Raw genomic sequence first — 7,706 nt, 5'->3', positions numbered from 1 at the left:
TAAGGCAATCTCAGATCATTCCAAAAAGTCCACATCAAGTCTGTGTCCACTCTCAATAGAGCCAGAAAACAAAATCTGTCCAACTTCAAGAATGAACTTTCAAACTTGTCTTCCTCATCTAAAGTCTGGTGATGCTTTGTTAAGTCTGTCATTGGTGTATCCATTCTCTCACTTCCAATGGCATCACAGCAGACTCCGCTGATAAGAAGGCGGAATGCCTCAATTTTGTGTTTTTTTCCCCAAATCTTATGTCGCCAACCCCTCACTCTCTATACCCACCCTTCCCAGTCGTACCAACTGCTCCTGGACTGTCATTTGCACCCGAGAAGGTGAAGAAGATTCTTTGAACCCTTGACTCTGATTCTGCAACTGGACTGGGCGACATCAGCTGACGTGTCCTAAAATCCTGCTCTGCTGCTCTTGAACATCCTCTTTCTGTACAATTTGTTCAGGGTGCTGGGGGTATCTCGCTTACTATTCATGAAGGACACCGCGGGATCTTTAACGTCCACCAACTAATCCCGACAGACGAGATACTCAAGTTTAGCATCCATCCGAGGATTGAACACACATTGATGCCTTGCCCTGCATATGAAACACCAGGATGACAGTTTGTAACCAGGCGAGAGGGCTCAGAGGTGAATGTGGATACCTCTAAGCCATCCTGGCAGCCCTATGCATTGATGGTGCCAGTTTACGGTTTACCTGTTTTAAAAGATGACATCACACTGCAATTTTTGCGAGGCGTTTCTTGTTGACTGGAAGGCAGTTTATCTCAGATAGCTTTTGAACTTTTGTGCTCATGATGAATAGATGAAGTACTTGAAAAAAATTAGGGCCTCACTCCTCAAAATATTTCAGGTTTAAAGTAGTCGCCACATTCATACTCATGGTGGTTCCATTAATTTGACGGTGCATGGTCCGCATTAAGTAGTTCAAAGCGTTCACAGACAATAAGGAAGATTCTTTCAGCATGAGTTCCAGATATCTCAACATCAATGGCATCCATTCATCTACGTATTATGGTGGATATGCAGCACTTCTGGCGAGGTCAGTCATGTGTTACACTTCCGTTGGTGACTGTACAAGCCAATTTTGGAGAGGCAGAGTCGACCACAGGTGCTATATCTGAAGTCGTTTGTGAGCTTGGCGTCTCCGGTAGTGGGAAGATGTTGTTTGCGGCGACAGCGTCTGTTGTGCAGCTGCTCCAACCACTGGTCATCATTATGGCTTATTCCAGCCCAAAACTGATGTCACCATGTGACTCTGTAGTTAGCTACAGTTTCCCAAGTGTCAAAATTGATGTTTAGGGCTTTCATATCCTGCTTACAGACATGCTTATACCTCAGCTTTGGGCGCCCTTTTGGTCCCAGCAATCTCCCCATATAGGCCGTCCTTTGGGATACCTCCATCTTCCATCCTTTATACATGCCCAAGCCATCGAAGTTGTCTTTGCTTAATAAGTGTAAGGACACTTGGCAGATTTGCCTGGGAAAGGACTTCCGCATTTGTGCATCTACATCCTTCCACGTGATGCTAAGGATGCATCGTAGACAGCGAAGATGAGGATTGTTGTCTCCGTTCTTGGCAGCTATAAGTTGTCCATGTTTCACATATCAACATATCAAATCAACCGATCATATCAAATTAACATAGCTCAACATATCAAAAAAACAACAACACAATAATGCCGGAAGACAACAACAACAACAACAACAACAGGCCATTTTCCCTGCGAGAGCGGGGGTTAGCCTTGCGGTCCCCATGACAATCTTCTCCATTTCACCCTATTTTCTACATCTCCCCTTGTTAACCCCCTTGCCCGCATTTCTTCTTCCACCATCTTTAGCCAAGTCTTTCTCGGTCTTCCCCGTCCTCTACTTCCTTCTACATTCATTTCCATCACTCTTCTCAACCAGGCACTTTCATCCTTCCTCAACACATGACCAAACCATCTCAACCTGTTCCTCTTCACAGCATCAATCACAGGCTCTATTCCCATCATCTTTCGCAATTCATCATTTGTCTTCCTCTCTCTCAACGATACTCCGCACATCCACCGAACCATTCGCATTTCCACCCTTTCCAGCCTTCGTTGCTGCTCTACGTTCATTACCCATGTCTCGCTCCCATAAATCATAACACTTCTCACACATGCAGCATACACCTTTCCCTTCAGCTTTAAGGACACTCCCCTCCTCATCAGCACGCCACTCAGTTCCCGAAACTTCTTCCATGCACATCTCACTCTGGCAACCGTTAAAGAGTCTGATCCACCTTCTCCATTCAGCATTCTCCTTCTCCGAGGTAGCAAAAGACATTAAAAAGAAGACATGAAATTTTATGTTTTATAAAATTTTATGAAAAAGATTAAATCTTTTTCATAAAATTTCATAACATTTTTATGCCCAAAGACATTTTAAAAAAGGGAATTTTTCTTTGGATTAATAAATCCATCCAGGTGATGAAGTAGGAAAAATACTTTATCAGTAGGAATAAACAAGAATGGGGACCATTCAGAAACAATGGGATAACTGTAAAGGTTCCCCTGAGCACTTCACATTGAATAAAAGGTCAGGCCATTGTGAGAAGGAACAGGAAAGTTACAGCCTCGGCACCAAGATATCAAACCCGTGCATCGTGCTCCCTGCAGGGCCGGGTGGAAAGGGCAGAAGAGCAGCGGAGTATGGCTGTAGGGCGTGGGAAGGTAGGTTCCCCAAAACGGCCCTTTAGCAACAAATTTCCTTCGATTCACAGGAACAGGCATCTTGGCTTCTCAGTATGAGTCTTTGTTCAGCCTGAAAAATGAACTGAAATAGGTCGAGTCATTGAAAGGGATCTGCGGGACTTATTAAAACACCGGGATGTCAGTGCGGAGACAATGGATGCCCCTGCCGGTCGATAATTGAAAGTTACACCCAATTGTGAACATGAAATTAAAACATTTGATGTCACCCAAGGTGGACGGAGGTTATGTTTCCACCCATGTCTGTCTGTCTCTGTTTGTTATGACGAAAATTAAAAATTTTGTCATATGTCGGTCTGTCTATAGTTCGTTTGTGTTTGTCTAAGAGCGAGATAACTCGCGAAAGCTTACAGATATCTTCAACAAACTTTACCAGAGGATTCCGAGTTACAAAAATAGGGCTGTCGATGTTTTTGGACTATATAGGTCAAATGTCAAGGTCAAAGGTCAGGGTTTTCTCGTTTGTTTGTCCGGGCGATATCTCAGCCATCCTTTCAGCTAAGAAGCTGAAATTTGGGCACAATAGTGAGCATGTGCATTGGCCAAAGAAGTGTATTTATTTTTTGATTAATCAAATAATTGATTAATTACTTCATTATAATCGATTTATTAAGTACTTATTTATTTCCTTTCTCATCTGGACGATATCTCAGGCACCTTTTGAGCTCGGAAGCTGATATTTGGACATGACAATGACCAAGTGATTTATTTGGCTGTCAGGCGTATTTTCGATTTATTAATTACCTTCGCAAAAGCGGAAGGTTATGTTTTGATCGCTGTGTATTTATTTGTATGTCTGTGTGTGTGTGTGTGTGTGTATGTTATTCGCATAACTCAAAAAGTATTCAACCGAATTGCATGAAATTTGGTGGGATGATTGGTTATTATACGGGACACATTTGATTAGATTTTGGGAAACAGATTTGCTCAAATTCTGACTATTTTTAACTCGATCGTATTTCACTCAAAGTTATGAGCGACTGAAGAAGAAGATGTCCATCCAGGACGTCATCACTATAACGCGATCTCCCGCGATCATTTCAACCTCAAAAAAAATTATAATTGCAGATTTGTCAAGAGATGAGGCATATTAACAAACGAATGAAACAGATTTGCTCAAATTCTGACTATTTTTAACTCGATCGTATTTCACTCAAAGTTATGAGCGACTGAAGAAGAGGATGTCCATCCAAGACGTCATCACTATAACGCGATCTCCCGCAATCATTTCAACCTCAAATGAAATTCAAATTGCAGATTTGTCAATCGGGGAGGCATATTAACAGACGAATGAAACAGATTTGCTCAAATTCTGATTTTTAAAAATCGATCGCATTTCACATAAAGTTTCACATCGCATACACTCCCATGCCAAGTACAGAACAGTAGCTGCGGCGAAGGTATGCGCTCTACCGAGTGCCCGGATTCTAGTTAATTATGCAATTATTCGATTAATTACATGAATTTCAAAAACTTACAGATTCGGATGAAACAGTGGTGGTTTATATATGCTAATAGCCAATTTATTAAGAAACTAGAACGGGCACTCGGTAGAGCGCATACCTTCGCCGCAGCTACTGTTCTGTACTTGGCATGGGAGTGTAGGGAACAGAACAGTGAACAGTTTGGTGCTGATTTCATGCAAATCGGATAAGAATTGACCGAGTTATGACAAAAAACGCACATTTTGCAAGGTCGTGACCCCCCTGACCTTTGACCCGATTGCTCCCAAAATCTAATCAAATGTGTCCCGTATAATAACCAATCATCCCACCAAATTTCATGCAATTCGGTTGAATACTTTTTGAGTTATGCGAATAACATACACACACACACACACACACAGACATACAAATAAATACACAGCGATCAAAACATAACCTTCCGCTTTTGCGAAGGTAATTAATTATTTTACGATTATTATTTATTTATTTTAATTGCACAATTATTCAATCAATTTTTGATTCTCTCGATTTTTAACGAAGTTCAGGGGAGCTTATGCGATGGCGCGTCGTCCGTCTGTCCGCCCGTCCGTCCGTCCGTCCGTCCGCCCGTCCGCCCGTCAGTCCGTAAACACTTGATACCTCTTCTCCGAAACCGGTGAAGGGATTGCGAACAAATTTGGCACAAATTATATTTGTTGTGTTGTGACTAAAGTTTGTTCACGGCATTAAAAAATCTGCCCCTTTAGGGGTCTACAGGGGGTCAAAGTGGGTCCAGGTTTGACCCCCCAAAATATGTATTTGCTTTCTTCTCTGAAACTACACACACAATTTCGATGAAACTTCACCACAACCTTCATCATCCGTGATGTACCAATGTTTGTTCATGACAGTGGTATTTTACCTTTAGTCAGTGGTTAAACATACCCTTTAGTTATGTTTTATTGTCATACCTGTCAAGCTACTGCCTGACATCCTTTCATGTTTGTGAGCAGGATGTCTCAAAAGGTTGTGGACTAATTCGGACGATATTTGGGGGAGAGGTTGGATATGTGACAAGGATGAAACGATTAGATTTTGGTGAAGATCCGGATCTTAATCCGAGAATTTTAAAGTGATTCGTCACCATTGAGTGATAGGGCTAAAACTGATATACAGTATTTGATATACTGTATCTCGAAAAGTTATGGACGGATTCAGACGAAACTTGGTTAATGGGTTGGTTAGGTGACAAGAACAAGCAGATTCAATTGTGGTCAAGGTCCAAATCCAGATCCGACCTATCATGGGATCTAAAACATGAACTGTTCAGCCTGGCGGAGGTTTGCGCTCTACCGAGTGAGTCCTAGTTGTGAGCTGTTAAAGGTGGGGTTTAAAAAAGCTTTGTTAAGTGTCACTGTCGAGACAGCCGTGAAGTGCAGGAAAACCTTATGCAGACGTCAACAGCTAAACATAAAACAATCTCAAAATAAAGCCCTTAACTACATCACCACAAATAACCTATTTGCCAACAAAATTGTACCAAAGGCATTTCATACTCTAACTGGCATTCGAGGACCGAATCCTCCCTGGAGTGTTTATTTGTGAAGTTTTCTTGACGTTCCTTAATGCCCATGTGGTTATTATTTTGTCAACATGGCTTTTATTTATTTTTAATGCAAGAGTCGAGGCTCACTTGAGAGCAGAGCAACAACGGGCAATGGATCAGCAGATGAAATGGGGGCAAAGGGAAAACAGAGGGACAACAAGAAAAAGATGCACCACACAGACTACAGCACACAAAGGAGAGGAGTTGCAGGAGAAGGGTGGGAACAGGGTCTCAGCAGATGGAATAAAGCTCGTGAGTGGAAATGGGAGACCATGAGGTGGCGTGGGCAGCAGATAAATTAAAATCCTGTAGCAGAAGCCAGATTGATCTCAGATAAAACTTACTTCAGAAGAAGAAGACCAGCAAATAACAGCCTACTTCGAGAGATGCATTGGGATATGTAAGGTCCACAACCTCAATGCCAATGGGACATCCGAGATGCATTGGGATCTATAAAGTCCACAACCTCAATGCCAATGGGACCTCCGAGATGCATTGGGATCTATAAGGTCCACAACCTCAATGCCAATGGGACATCCGAGATGCATTGGGATCTATAATGTCCACAACCTCAATGCCAATGGGACATCCGAGATGCATTGGGATCTATAAGGTCCACAACCTCAATGCCAATGGGACATCCAAGATGCATTGGGATATGTAAGGTCCACAACCTCAATGCCAATGGGACATTCGAAATGCATTGGGATCTATAAGGTCCACAACCTCAATGCCAATGGGACATCCGAGATGCATTGGGATCTATAAAGTCCACAACCTCAATGCCAATGGGACATCCGAGATGCATTGGGATATGTAAGGTCCACAACCTCAATGCCAATGGGACATCCGAGATGCATTGGGATCTATAAGGTCCACAACCTCAATGCCAATGGGACATCCGAGATGCATTGGGATATGTAAGGTCCACAACCTCAATGCCAATGGGACATCCGAGATGCATTGGGATCTATAAAGTCCACAACCTCAATGCCAATGGGACATCCGAGATGCACCCCCCCCCCCCGTACCATAGGCACTACATAAAGGAAGGTAGTTGTTAGTCGGATTCGACTTTCCAGGAGATAAATTACGGAACCGGACAGCCTGGAGGTGAGCATTCTAGCAACCGCGCTATTCTGATGTCCATCAGCCAACAACACCATGGGGGTCTCTACCACCTCGCATGGGCTTGTATGTAACTGGGCTCGACTCTGCTTAGCTTGCAAGATCTTCTGGGATTTAGTACATTCAATCATGGAGTCTTGAGTCTTTTTGTTCAATTTCACAGTATGTTAAAAACAATGTTGTGTCTTATTTATTCAAGTGAGCAGAGAATCAAATGGACGTCTCCCAATATATGTTCTAACGTTTAGAGCACTAGGCCGATGGCGGGTCCTGCAACTCACCCGTTACAAAAACTCCATCCTGCGTCAATCATGGCTCCACAGGTCCCGCGGGGCGCTGATATCATCTCTCGCTCCCTCTCTCACCCCACCCGATCTCACAAGCTTCAAAAGGTGCCAGTGCAAGGTCTCCAAGCTTGCTGTGGTAAAGCCAGGCCAGAGGGCGGAAGCAGGCAAAAGCAATCTTGTAACCTATAGGGAACACAGTAAAAGTCATTCTCTCGTTGAAGCATTGCTGAAAGAAAACTTCCGAGCAGCACTCACAACAAAATTTGCTCTGCTGTTCCAAGTTTTCCACCAAACTTTACAATCGGGGCTTGAAACAAAATCGAATGAAACAAAAGCTTTAGGCCTAGTGATGGCGGCGATGGCTGAGCGACGACGTATCTGTCTTGGCTGTTGGGAACGAGAACGTTCATATCCCTCCTAAAAATGTCTTGGAAAGAAATAAACAAGAAAGATGCAATGCAGAGCAAAATCCACCCCTCCACAAAATAAAAAGTTGCCATGGATTCATCAAATTG

At 43.1% G+C, this 7,706-nt stretch overlaps 1 long non-coding RNA gene across 1 annotated transcript in view; it reads right to left on the bottom strand.

The window, feature by feature from the left end:
• LOC137431257 (uncharacterized) overlaps window positions 1-7,472 on the bottom strand; it is a 40,851-nt gene extending 33,379 nt beyond the window's left edge. The window contains exon 1 of the long non-coding RNA XR_010985232.2: window positions 7,186-7,472. This is a non-coding gene — a long non-coding RNA (uncharacterized LOC137431257). The remainder of the gene's footprint in view (window positions 1-7,185) is intronic.
• Window positions 7,473-7,706: the final 234 nt, after the last annotated feature.

The sequence above is a fragment of the Myxine glutinosa genome, chromosome 7 (genome assembly GCF_964187855.1).
Source record: "Myxine glutinosa chromosome 7, kmMyxGlut1.1, whole genome shotgun sequence".
Taxonomy (NCBI): Eukaryota; Metazoa; Chordata; class Myxini; order Myxiniformes; family Myxinidae; genus Myxine; species Myxine glutinosa.
Note: the sequence above shows the minus strand (reverse complement) of the source record. Positions and strands in the feature narration are given on the sequence as shown.